The sequence below is a fragment of the Aptenodytes patagonicus genome, chromosome 1 (genome assembly GCF_965638725.1).
Source record: "Aptenodytes patagonicus chromosome 1, bAptPat1.pri.cur, whole genome shotgun sequence".
Taxonomy (NCBI): Eukaryota; Metazoa; Chordata; class Aves; order Sphenisciformes; family Spheniscidae; genus Aptenodytes; species Aptenodytes patagonicus.
In genome coordinates, this window is record NC_134949.1 from 94,104,896 (window position 1) to 94,119,232 (window position 14,337).

Consider the following 14,337-nt stretch of genomic DNA (forward strand, 5'->3'; position numbering starts at 1 on the left):
TGTTTTTTCTTTATATTGAATAGGATGTGAAACATATGTCTTTGTTCAAAAAGTTATGGTAATGTTTGATGTCCGTTCTGCATACTTCTAAACCATTAACCAAGCTGTCAGCACAGATCCGGGACCTCTGAGCAAACTTATACCTCTTTAAATAAAAAGTAACCAGACCATTTAACTAGGCGCTAGACTGATAGCCCCAAACCCTGACATGATGTGTCGTAGGAAGACTCCCAAAATAGCCTGAGAGCCCTGTTTGGCACTGCAAGGTGTAACTGCCCAGCCCCTTTTGGTGTTCCTGCTAGGTAGGTGCCAGCAGTGAAGGCAGTGGCAGTGCCCTACAAGGTGCATCATCACCGAGGAGATAGGTCAGGCTCCTTTCTCCGTGCCCAGCTGAGCTGTTGTGACCATGACCAGAAGGCACTATTCAGGTTGCAGCTCATGCCATGGGGATGCTTGCTCCAAAGAGAGTCTGGAAGACACAAATACGACTGCTCTTCACTCCTCTTGAATCGCCAAGGTCTGGTCGTGATTTAAGAGACATGCTAAATGCCCACGATGATGGACTCACAGAAATTACCTATGCAGGGAACATAAATTACTGGATATTTTCTACCTTTAGTATAAATAACTCTTTCTCTCAGCTCAGCTTCACAGTTCTTTATTTCAGGGCAAATAATTTTCACAAATAAGCAGAAAGAGATCCTGAATTTACATGGCATGCAGGTAACTCAGATGAAAGCGAGCAGCTTTCCTCAAGCTTGCCCCACATTTCAGGGAGGACTGTTATGGCAGCCCTTTCTGAAGACACCAATTTCATAACCAATACATTTTTGAGAACGGCAATTACTTTGAAATTGCAGTCCAGAAAAGATGAAAGACGAGCTATAAACACTGTCCTCCCTCAGTTCATGGACCCAGGCTTCAAACACACCTGTCTCACAGACATGCAAGCCCCCCGAGCGGTCTGCTTCAATTGATGTATTTATGTATCACAGAAATGTCATACCTAAATCAAAAGCATTAGCAGCTCTAAAGAATGCTGTTGCACCTGAATTTGCAAATATCTGTCTCTCCCTCTCTCAGGGTTGGATAGAGCTATGTAAAAGCGGTGAACACCAAACTACACTCTCATGTACCTGCAGCAACATACAGGCATGATCCCAGCTGGACTGACAACACATCGGGTCTCTGGAACAGCAGAGCTGCAGGAAATCTTGCAAAACTTGCTTACTACTATGTGACCCCGCAAGCTGGGGATAGGTTACTGTTGGCTGAACTGATTTGGTGGCAGAAATAACACAGGGTGCGCCAGGAGCTGGAGAGTCTCAAGAGGTGGCAGGAGATGATTGTGTGGCAAGGGCTGACTCCCACCTCTGGCTCCTTCAGGCGCAAACCCTGGCACTCCCGGGAAAGGGGATGGTGCAAAGCTAAGGGTGCAGCACTGCAAACAAACTCACTAATGGGGTTGAAAACCTCTACACAACTCCCTGGCATGGCTCCGATTAAAAAGTCAGAGCAACAAGTATCTGCAGTGTACACACCTGTTGCTCTCCTTTCTTTTTTGTGCTCCTGGGCTTATTCTTTCTTTGCCCCTTCAGATCATCCCAAAATGCCCTCCTCCGTACTTCAGGGTCCTCGTGTCTGCCCATCTCCCAGGCCCCCGCTAGCCCTACATCTGTCCCCATGCCCCCCCATCCTGCCCATCGCCCACATCCTGAGCATGAAAGCCGTCCAGATTAATCCGGCACAGAGCACATTGTGTGTGAGTCATGACAGGCTCACTAAGGCGTGCAGTGCTGATAAAAGGCAGCTCTGATGAGCTCTGTCAGGGATCCTGGAGAAACAGCATAGAAAAAATCTGCTAACCCACATCCCAGCCTGGCGGCCGGGGCCTGGAGACAGCCAGGCACCGAGGGGAGTGTGGGGAAGCCCCCGCGGCACTGGCAGGTCCCGCTCCGGGCTCAGCCCGCAGGGAAGCCCCCGGCCCCGGGCACGAGCTGGTGCTTCCTGGGGCCCTGGGGTCAGCTGAGAGCTCATGGGGCCAAATCAGGGCTTGCATGAGCCCCCAGCTCCTGAGGATGCACCCTGGGATAACCCCCCTCTCCCCAGCTGGCCAGGGTATTTCGGGTATTTATGGAGCTATAGAAAGGGAAGTCTGCCTGACCGTTCAGTGCATCCTTCTGCCTAGAAGTTCCCTCTGGATATTTTTCACAGTTCAGTTCCTCACAGCCATGGACCACAAGGTAGCATTTTTTGCCAATCCTTTGCTTAGCATTAGCAGTGCTGCTCCCAGAAGACCAGCAGGAGAGACAACAGCCCAGCAACACCCAGTGCCCTCCGGTGTGCTGGAAAACTGCCTCATGAACAACCAAGAACCTGCGGTGGGTGAAATCATCCTACAAACAGGTGTGCAACTCACCGTAACACTGTCCCAAAAGGTTAGCAACTGTGTTTGCTGCAAACAGGGTTCTGCCCCGGGCCCCACGTGGTTCAACAGCTTGCCTGATCACAGGAATAGAGATAATAGGGACCACAACGTCAGGGATATTGCAGAGAAATCAGGATAACATTCATGTGCACCACTGAGCTGGGAGGAGTTGCAGCCATGGGGTCTGTGTGAAGGAGAAGGCAGCAGCAGATTTCAAAACAATCTAGATAAATTGGAGAATTGGTCTCAAATCAGCAGGATGGAAGTCACACAAGAGTGGGCGCAAAATACCACAGAGAGGTGTTGGAACTCAAATGCAAAATGGGGACTAATTGGATAAAGAGCACCACTGCAGGAAAGGCTCCCGGGATCGCAGACAAAAACTTAGTCAACATTGTCATGCTGTTTCAAAACAGGCAAGTCTTTTGATGGGATCCATTAATGAGAGATTCATAGGCCAGGCATGGGAGAAAATGACTGCTGCAGTTGGCCCTGGGGACACCTCAGCTGGGGACGCCGGGCACAGCACTCTCCGAACTGGGTAAACAAACTGGGGAGCGCTCCAAGGTGCAAGAGCAAGCATGATAAAAGCTTTAGAAAACATAATCTGTGAGGGCACATTGAAAGAATTGGGTTTGTTTAGTCTGGAGAAGAGAAAACTAAGAGGCTACATAACAGCCTTTCAATACATAAGGGCTTGTCCTAAATACTACAGAGTCCAAGGGAGGAGCAGGAGGAGAACTGGGGTTGGTTTGCAGCAAAGTTTTAGGCCAACAGAGCAGTAATAGAGAGGCTTTGGAGCTGATGAGGGATACTGCAGAGTCTCCTTCACGGGCGCAATTTAAGTAGAGGCCGGAGAAACGCCTGTCAGGGATGCCTCAGGTATAACAAATCTTGCTTCAGAGGATGAGGGCATCTACAAGATCATAACCAAGCACTCAGTGGTGTACTCCTTCCCTGTCGTGCTCTCCAAGTGCACCCGCAGCTTTACTCACAGCCCCTCTCTGACTTCCAGCAAGGCAAGGGAATGGGGTTACCCTGAGGAGAAAGTTTTCCATAAAGTGATCATCCATCACCTTTGCCTCCCCATTCTAACTCATCACCTCCACAGGCCCCTCTGCACACCCCAAATTCTCAGTGGATTTCCAAAGTTCATTTGTGCTCTATTATTTATTTATGTGCAGTTGACTTGTGAGACCCCAGCAGAGAGATGCAAGAGGTCTCAAATTGCCATGCATGTACTAAATAACAATACCCATCCCAAAGACCTTACTGTCTAAATAGACAGAGCAGAGGAAAATTACTTCCCACTAAGAGATTTGGGGGCTACAGAGGGCATATCAGGAGAAGCTGAGAGAAAGGGACCTGTTCAGCCTGGACCAGAGAAGGCTAAGGGGGATTCTACTTGCAGTCTTCGGTTATCTGAAGGAGGTTAAAGAGAAGACAGAGCCAGACTGCACCTGGAGGAGGCCCGTGAGGACAAGAAACAATGGGCACAGGTTGCAACAAGAGAAATGCTCATTGGAGCTAAGGAAAAAAATCTTGTCTGGGAGGCTGTTTCAGCATTCGAACAGGTTTCACAGAGAGATTGTGAAATCCCCATCCTTGGACATTTTCAAAACTCAACTCAACAGAGTCCTGGACAACGTGACCTAACTTTGAAAATAGCCTTGCTCCGAGTGGGGGGCCAAGGTTGGAGCCCTGCCAGGGTCCTGTCCCACCTGAGGTGTTCTGTGACAGGTGTGCTCTGAATACCACAGAAGCCACCTATGCAGCTGAACCCTACCACTGATGCTTCGTACAGTATCCTCTCTGCCACACTGGACTCTCTTCATACAGGCATTTCTGTCCTTTTGCCCCATGAGCCTTTCTTTGGTCTTTATGTTCTGCAAAGCTGGATCCCCACTGTTTGCATCAGGCCTCAACCCATTGTAAAGCACTATGTAATAACAACATTTCTTAATCATGATTCACAACAATAGCTACCACCCAAGTCCTTGGCTTGCTGCATAGTCCAATATCTAACGGCATTCAGTTCAACCCAGTATTATCTGCATCCCCACCCCCTCCGACTCCAGCTTCAGAGCCTGGCCAGCGTTGAGCCCATGCTGTTCCTGTTCGCAAACCCTAAGCACCCTGACTGCTGCTTGGAATGAAGAGGGAGCACTTGGAGATGAACTTTTAGCAGTGCAAGCTCTAGTGATGGCTGAAGTCCTTGCTTGTCTGTCACTGATTTATTGATGCCTCCCTAACTGTGGAATGCCAACCATACATGGAGATCTGCAGAAAGAAAGGACTTGGCTTGAAGGGAAGAGAGGTCATCGCAGGCGAATCAGACACAGGCACCAAGAAATGTTTTTGTTTTGGTTTGGTTTGGTTTTTTCTTTGCTGTTACAGTGAATGTAATAAATGTGCATCTGCTGAGCTGTTTCTACTGACAGAGTTTTCCCTTGTTACAGATTTGGATTTGGCCTTAACTCTTCTTAGTAACCCTGATTAGCAGTGATCTGCCCAGCAAGGGTATATGGGCATATGTATGAGAGAGGGAGAGACAGTGCTCATTTCCAAGCAGACTTTTTGTTCATCCTCTGCCAGCCATTTTTTGGACAGGTATTTTTTTTCCTTCATTCTTTTGCGTCATAATGTAAGCATGAATTTGAAAATGATCTGTAGAAGTAAGATTTAATAAGCTCACTGACATAGTAATACACCAAGAAGAAAAAAAAAAGAGAGCAAAAATCACAGACCTTTTCTCTAGACCTTCTTCTTTACAGATGTGGGTACTCTTTTATTACAAGTTAATCTATAGCAAACACTAGAGAACAACATTTGTTCATTTCAGAGAGTGTAATCTGCAATAGTTCCTCACGTACCACTCTAACACACATCTTTTGTGCCCTCTTCTTCACTTCCCTCTCTTGAGATGGAGCAGAGCTCTGGTTTAGCAGCCAGCATCTGTCACCGATTACAGCGGCTTAAGATTTTACCTCTGAGGAGCAGAGGGGGAGCAGATTGGGGTCCCTGTATGCAGCTGCACACACCTCTTCTCTGGCACTTCACTCCACACGCCGTCACTCCTCCCTTCTAGATTTGCTCTTCCAGACCCTCCTCAAATCAGCCCTCTCCCCCATTAGCCCTCTTCATACACCATGCCTGTGAGATAGATCCTGTTGCTTCATCCCGGTACCAGAGCTAAAGAGCATTGATTTGATGGCACACCAGAGAAAATGTGCAGCCTACTTTATACTTTGGATTAATCATACTAATCGAGCATTTTGAATCTAGGCTGCTGCGGCATGGCCGAATGCAGCATCCAAATTAGGCTCTACAGCAGACAAGCTGTCGTTAGATTGAGGTTTCCGAGTCACGCTATTGAAGCGACACTCGCGGTGAAGCATTTTATTAATAACTTTTGTTGCAGAACTTTATCCCAACAAACAGTCTAAAAATGGTACTACTCATAATTGCACTTGCATCTTGTAGCACAGGGTTATTTTGTAATTTATTTATGTCAAGTGCCTTTTTTTTTTTTTTTTTTTTGCTATTTTAAGCTTTCTTCACTGTAACCTGAAGGCTTGCTCCTGCCCTGCTTTGGTTGCTGTAATATAGCTCTGTTTATCGAAGCAGGTTTTTCCCCAATGTGCAGACCTGAGGGTTCAAGCCTCGGTTCTAGTTTGGATATAGGGCAAGTTGGCTGACAGAAGTCAGATAAGGTGGAGAGAGCAGGTCACAGACATGGCTGGCCAATGCAGAGACTCTACACAACTTAAGACACATTGGTTTGAGTATGGCTGGTACTGAGGAGGCTCTAAGGAGGGAATAGCCTCTTGCAGCGCAGGAGCGAGGAGCAGCAGCAGCAGGCTGTGTGTGGCGAAGTCTGTGCAGCACCTTCCTGCACTAAACTTGGACCCAGTCTCTGGAAATCTCTCACATTCTCCTGGCAACGGATTCACTTTCCAAAACAAAATGAACTAAAACAGAATCATTTCCTATGAATGAAGTCGGGATGGAACATAAAACACAGGCGGGGAAATATATATATGTGACATACTTGAACCAGCAGAGAGAATGATTTCATCTAGCATCCAGCTGACTAGTAAAGAGAGTCAGCAGCCCCCAAGGAGAAAGCCATTAACACACAAACACATTTTATGCTGGCCAAGGTGAGAAAGGAAGGGCTGTAGGTACTGAGGTGACAGCTACTTTAGGATCAAAGGAGAAGGCTGGGAGGAAACTATAAAACTAACTTCAGATCTGGATGTGGGAGGCTGCGTGAACAGAGGGGAAAACTTAATTAAATGTGGCAAACAATGACTATTTTTTCTGGGGAGGGAGCAGCGATGATTTCACTTCCAAGATACTACACCTGAGCAAACATTATCCAAAGATGGCTTGAATTAGGACTTCACTGCCAGTATGGTAATGCAGATCTAACCTTGACTTCAAAGGCTAAGAAAAGTAATTGGGGGGGGGGGCTCTGGTTTGCCAGTGGTGCTCAGTATCCCTTTCCTCTCCTGCAGAGTAGCTGGAATGAATAGTTGCTGGGCATTGCTGAAGATGTGGCCATCTCATTCATGCCAATCATTTCTGACAAGACCAGAAAAAAGAAAGAAAGAAGGTGGCACCAAGTGCTGAGATGGGTGGCCCAGAACATCTGCCAGGTGAAATGCTGTAGCTAATATAGCTCAGGAGAAAACATGAGCATCAACAGCACAGGGTGGCCCACAGGTCATCAGATGTAGGCCTCATCATCATGACAAGTCTCCTGCAAACCATCAAGCCACAAAGCAACTGACAGATTTCAACCACAGCCCAGGCTTTGGTAGCAATGGGGGATTTTTTGCACCCAGCTAGTCACTGGGACAGGAAGGCAGCAAGACATGGTTTGCCCAAGCAAGCTCTACACCACTGCAGAGAAAGGAAAAGGAGTACAAGAAAAGAACAGCTTGACTAGACTGCTGCTGTTGAACTTTAGCATAAAGATGTTAAGTATAGAGAGTGAAATCTAGACTGGATTACTAAGAATTAGTATACAAGCATAGCAAAAGCAAGGAAAGTCAAAATCAGAAAGTCTTTGAAAAAAAAGGAGCTGGGGAATTATAGAGTAATGAATTTAATTTCAATTACAGGAAAAATTCTGGAGTTAATAATGAAAAAAGCTATTTGTAAGGAACTGGAATGTAATGGGATGAGTAACAACCAATATTAGCTTCGGAGTCTAGTCTTGACAAAACCATCTAATTTCCTTTTAAAACAAGGAGACAGACCTCGCAGGCCAGTAAGGAGAAGCAGATGTCAGTATCTTGACTTGAGTAAGTCTTCTGACACTGTCTTGCATGAAATTCTCATAAACCAGCAAGGAATGTGTGGTCTATCTACTGCAGAGCAGACCCAGCTCTGGTACCCAGAAGGTTGTGAACAGGACCTCACTCTCCGCATACAGAAACCTATTGAACACAGATGTACAGGTTTCTCTCTGTCTCTGACTCCAGTCTATTAGTGACTTGGACTGTGAACTAGAAGAAAGATGATTAAATCTGCAGGATGCCCAAAGCTGGAATGATCTGCAAGTACATCGAAGACAGGATTAGAATTTAAAAAAAAACACAACAGCCTGACAAATTAAAGAAACAGTCAGGGAAAAAAAAGAAAGGACACAGTAGGAATCCATGCAAGACTCCAAACTGAAGAATAACTGACTGCACAAATATGGATATGGAACTACTGGAGCTGAGGTTTAGCACAGATTAAAAACTGAACTGTTTGTCATCAGTGCCATACTCTTGGAAAAGCAAAAAAAAGATGTGGGCTAATTAGATACAGTCCAGAAGAAAACAAGAATAATCAGAGGTCTAGAGAACATGATGTGGGAGGAAAACCTGAAAGACTTGGTAAAGGTTAGCCTTAAGAAAAGAAGACCAAGGATAAGCACAAGAAATCTTTAAGTTCATGAAAGATTGCAGCAAGGGGAGAAAGGCACTGGTCAGTTCTACCTGCCCAAAATGGAGAGGTTAAGAAATAATAACAGGCTTAAACTGCAGTAAGATTGATTCAAACTTGATGTTACAAAAATATTAGGGCAAATAGATGGAAGTAATGCATGAAGTGTCCAGGTGTGAAGCCTCCCTAAGTGGAGAGCTTCAAGAACAGGTTGGATAGCTGTCAGGAATGACAGAGGTATCCTGCCTCAGGGATCTGGAGAGGGAAGAGAGATTTGGGGGTAGTCAGCACCTCGTCTGGGTGAGGTTGACTAAGGAGGAGGGCTGGGAAGGGTCCACTGTAAGTGGAGGGCCTTGTTAGGAGTATGCAGTGGGACAGGCAGGGAGGAGTGCTAGCATGTTTCTCCTTCCCCCTTCCTCAGTCTGCCCCCCAAAACTTCCCTTCCCCTCTGCACAGGGCCTGTTTCCACTTAGTCCCCTTGTAGTCCCTTATCTGCAGTAGGTGTCACCGATCTTTCTGCACTTCCCCAGCTGCTGCTGCACTAACCTTGTCTTGGGGAGGTGAAGGATGCAGGGCCAGATGGGAGAGCACTGAAAACCCTGGAGGTAGGGCTTGCTGCTCCCAGTGCCATTGGCGGGATGGGGTGGGGAAACGGCTATTGCTGCTGCAAAAGGAAGCTCCCTGCAGCCAGCACTGATGGTGGCGACAAGAATGGAGGGATATGCCTGCAGGAGGTGAGAAACCGGTGGTCTGCCTTCACGCTTCCTCAGCAGCAACCAGCACCTGTCTCCTCCGGCCTAAGCAAAGAGAAAGACTGCAAGTCTGGCACCCAAGGCAACTGCCCACGTTGCCTGTGCCTTAGGGCATGTTACAGAACCCAGTGTGAGGGGTTTTTCTCACAACAGGCAGTACGGTACATGTCAAAGCCAATCTGCATCTCTAGCCTGATCTTAACAAGGTTCTTACCCTGATTACAGGACAGCAATGGAAACAGAAAATGACTGGTGACCACAGGAGAGATAGGTTGAAAACTAAACTGAAGACCAGAGAATTTAAAGTTACCACTGTGTTACTTCTGTTCCACGAAAACCTGCATTTGTGAATGGAATTGCACTACGGGGAAGCACAGTTTTAGGAGTAAAACATTTTATAAACCTACATATCATCCTTGGATGGCAGAGTAGGGGTTGTTAGGTGTTTATATGCACAGATAAATTGCAGGCACATCACTGCCATCAGTCACGACCACCTTTTCCTCTGTGTTCCCATTCTAAATTCAGATTGCGCCCTATGCTCTGCCCTGACAACCAAGCACTTCAGGACTTCTGAATTGTACTTTCTGTTATTTGGGATCAGAATAAAATTGTTCCCCACTGACATGATGGTATAGAGCCAGCATTTCAGCTGGTAAGTGGCAACTGAATCACTTGTAACTGCATGTATATGTTATATACCAGGATCTACAGCACACTCTTAAAAAAGCCCAACTCCCAACACTGAATAAAAAGCTAACCCCTTAAATATTTAACATTAATAATGACTTTGATGACCAACAGAAAACTTAGGATAAGATTTTCAGCTTGTGTAAATTGGCCGATTTAGATTTCATTGAAAGAAACAGTGCCAGTACATCAACTAAGCAACCTGGCCTTATGAGCCCACAGAATCCAATCTAAATCATTTACTTTCAAAGAAACATTGGTTCTAAGTGTTTTCCTGGCCTTTTGGGTGTTCACAGATCATTTGTTCAATGGTAGTCTCATGTGCATTGCTAATTATTATTAATAATCATTTTGCATTGCATTAGCAACTCAGCAGAAATGCACTTGCTAGTACATTAGCTTTCTCTTTCCTTGTATGTTTTTACTTACAAAACCCATCTCTGAGTATTTATTTTCATTCATCTGAACATTGGTGATATACACAGAAGGACCAAGAGACGTCATGACACCCTATGTGCAGCAGACTATATTCCTATGGGTCAAATCCTCTTCTAGTGTCAATCAATCAGCATTAAAAATCAATGGAGGCGCAATGATTTCACAGACGTAGGAGCCAGGTCAAATAATCTTTGTCTCACACTCCTGTCTTATGGGCCATGTCCAGAACACATGGCATAACACTGCCCCTCCCGCTTCACCTTTGGCACCAGCACCGTATGCTTTGTTACCATGCGATTTGTTATCCTCGACTCCTGTTGCGTCCCCATCTCCTCTGCGAGGATGCTCTCCCTGTGTGCCGGGGTAAATAAGCACGTTCAGCCAAACCCTGGTGCAGCCAGGGGGAAGTGACAAATGCTTTCATGGTGGCAGAAGTGGCCCCATTGTCAAAAATCAGAAGAATCATTTCCTGGTTACAGTAGCCTTCAGATACATTGATCCAACTTCAACCCCCAAATAAAGACACTGGGAGTGATATATTGGCTATTCTGTTTCAGTGACTGACCACTCGAGAGCAAGAATGCAGCTCCCAGAGGCGCGACACAAGGGCTTGAAGAGGTTGGCTGTATTTTCTTCCACTTAAAACTGGGAGAGGTGAATAGCTGGTGAAAGTGGGGAGGAGATTGATGGCTTTGGAAACTGCAAGGCCCTCTCCCTATGTGGGACAGCTTTGGTACAGTCAGCTTCAAGCCTGACCTTGCCCTCCCTGACCTGTCAGTAACCTCAACCCTGGCCTTGGAAGGACCACCCTTCTCCTGGGGGAAAAACAGTTTAGGGAATAGGGGGAAAATTTGAGTGGTGATCAGGTCAAGATTATTTTATTTTCCAGTAGAAGACAGGCTGTGAGGCATGTAGAAGCTTGATGTCCTTCTCATGCTTTGGTATTCATGGCGCAGCAACCTCATGGTGCTCACACAGCATTAGCCCCAAACATGGTCTGGGACTGACTACCTCATTACACTTCTGCATGGAGCGCCTTCTTGCCTCCTCTGCTGCGTCCCCATCTTCATTGCACTTTGGATGCCATGACAGCAGTCAGACCACAATCCCTGATGGAATTTGTTGAGTCTCTCCTTCTTCAAAAGTCATCAAGATCCCAAACAGGCTCTTTCCAGACCCAAATATTTCAGCAGCATGAGCCCCAAACCCATCTTGTAGCTCTCTGCTTCCCCCTGCAAGGAAATCACCCCCTTCCCTAGGAGCTGCCCCCCCCCCCGCTTTCCCGTTCTCATAACCAGCCATCCTTCACCATCCTGTTTCTGTAAAACACTCAGCACACATGGCAGCTGAGGGGGAGGGACCGAGGGGCTGGTGGAAGCCACTCAGATTTCACATTTATTTAATAGCCGTGGCTGTGCTTGTTTGATTTATCTTCACACATACGTTTGACAGATATGGTCTCATAAAAACTCCACAGAGTAAAAACACCAAAAAGGCCTGCAGCCATACTGTGTTAGCACGCAGTCTGGCTCCAGCTCCGGAGCTAAGCAGAGATCAAGCTCGCTGCAGCTGGCAACACCCCTCAGATGGGAAACCTTTGAGTTTGCAATGCCCAAAATGCAGGGTGCTCAAGTGTAGCTGGACCTGAGTTCCCCAGGTGGTGGTGTCTGGGCGAAAAATAAAAAAGGTTCTGATTTCCTCTTATCCTGAAGTATCCTGCTGCACTTTACATAAATTGCTTTGTTCAAATAAACTTACATTTGGGTGGCTAATCTGATCCTTCCCCCGAATCCTATGTGATACAGCAGCGTTCAGAATATCTCAAGAAAGCTTATGATTTTTATAGCAGTGCCAAAAACCTCTCCCAAGTTGCAGCAATTAAAGAGTAAGCTTGCTTCACCCTTACCTTGCAAGGGCCTTATGAGCTTGCTGTATTTGTATTATACCTAACATTCCCTTAAAAAATTGAGGTCTTATTTAATGAGTTGGATTCATACTGTCGTGGTTCTGATAAATACATTTTCACTGGAGTGGAACTGTGCCTTTGTACAATTTGTGCACAAAGCGGCTACTATATAGTTTGGGATATAGGCTCCACAAAAGCACAACCAACTTTAACATATGCATATTTCACTGTGTTTTTTTTAAAGGGGAGCACACCTGAAATTCTCATTCCCAGCATCAAGAGAGGCAAAGTGAAATAGCTGTAAATGAAGTCACAAGCACGTTAATGTTGCTCAAAGGTAGGACTCCAGCTGCATTCAGGTGGTGTTTTATTATGCATATAAATAACACTCTCCCCCCCCCCCCCCATGTCTCAGAGCTGGCAGCATGGTCTGGAAGAAGGAGCTCAGGGCCGAGAGTGAAAGACGCAGTGTTCCAACCTGCTGCTGCGGTGGCCGCTTCGCTTCTTTATACGTTATTCCCACGTATAAAATAACGTTCTTAATATTTACCTGTCACACAGAGATAGGATAGATCTTGCTCTGTTAACAAAAGCGAATGTGAAGGCCTGTGTATCTGCCCCATGATTATCTTGGCTGGTTAAAACCACTGGAGAAGATTAGTGGGAGAAATTGCGACTGCTCCTCTGTGGGCAGATAAGATACTTGTGGTTCCCCCTCTCATTAGGGACAATTTTCCCCAGCTGTAGAAATGTCATCTTTTCTGTTTTAGGTAAATAACTAAGGAGAATGCAACAGGTTTGGAAGCCTCATGTTTTCCTGACTTCGGATAACCTGGTTTTGTTTATGGATATCTCCTCTATTGCTGATCTCCTAGCTGTGCCATACCCACCCAGTTTTCATGGTCACACTGAGCAGCATCACCCCAGTCACAATCCATAGGTGCAGCTCAGCACCTGGCAGGGAGTTATTTTCCAAAGGTGAGGATTTCCAGGCAGTCTCTCTCATTAGGGACAGTTTTTCCCAGCTATGGCAATGCCGTCTTTTCCGTTTTAAGCAAATAACTAAGAAGTCTGCAGACACCCTGCCTTCAGGACACGCTCACCAGTTCTCCTGTTTTCCGAGGTCACTAGACAAGGATTGCAGATGCTGCTCATCATGGCCTGGCTTTTTCTCCCCCTCTTACTCTGTTGCTGGCAGATGAAAACCTTAATTCACCTTCATTAGTAGTTTCAAGGAGTGGAAGGACACACTCCCACACCGAGGGCCAACTTCACACCGCAGACTCCTTCCTTCTGGAGTCTGCGCCATTTGAAGAGATATCACTTGTGGACAATGTATTAATTATACCACCTGTTGTATAATTACAACACAAGTTGCCACACACATTTTGCAGTGTCTGGGCTTGGACATTCAAGCCTTGACCTGTGACAAACCGACAGTGAAGACCCATGGTCTGACACGGCTTTTTTCAGAAACAGGCCAGCCTTTGCCAGAGGCAGGGCACGACAAGCTCCCTCAGAAAGCTGCAGGCAACGTGGAAAGGCAGGTCCCTGGAGTGCACAAAATGAAATAACCACATATGAGATGCAGCTATCACAAGAAGGGGGACCGTATCTCCTACATATAAATGCAGAAAAGGAGGCCACCCTGACACTGGCGACATAGCCACCAATATGCAGCATTTCTATCCCTTCTTTTTCATTGTGGATAGCTACAGAGCCACAAGGAAGGTACTGACAAGCAGTCGAGGAATTCAGCTGCTGGTTGGCTATGCAGGACTTGGGAGCTGGAGGGTGAAAGTGATGCATGGAAATTAAGTTAATTTTAAACCGCAGGCAAGAGAAGAGACTTGCTAGCAGTTACTTAAGAGAAGCTGCTGACTGTTTAAATACCATTAAGAAGATTAATGTCGGCCTGCAGAACCACTGAAAAATTAGGGCTGAAAGGAACCTTGAAAGGTCAGACCAGTCCATCCCGCTAACCCAAGGCAACATCACCTAAACCTCGGACATCCCTGACAGATGTTGCTTAACTTGATCTTAAAGCTCTCCACTCCCCAGGCAGTCTATTCTTTATTATCCCTGTCATTAGAAAGTTTTTCCTAACATCTAAATTGAGTCTTTCCTGCTGTGACTTAAGCCTTCTTTTTTCTTTTTTCTCCTCTTCTCCATCACAGACAAGG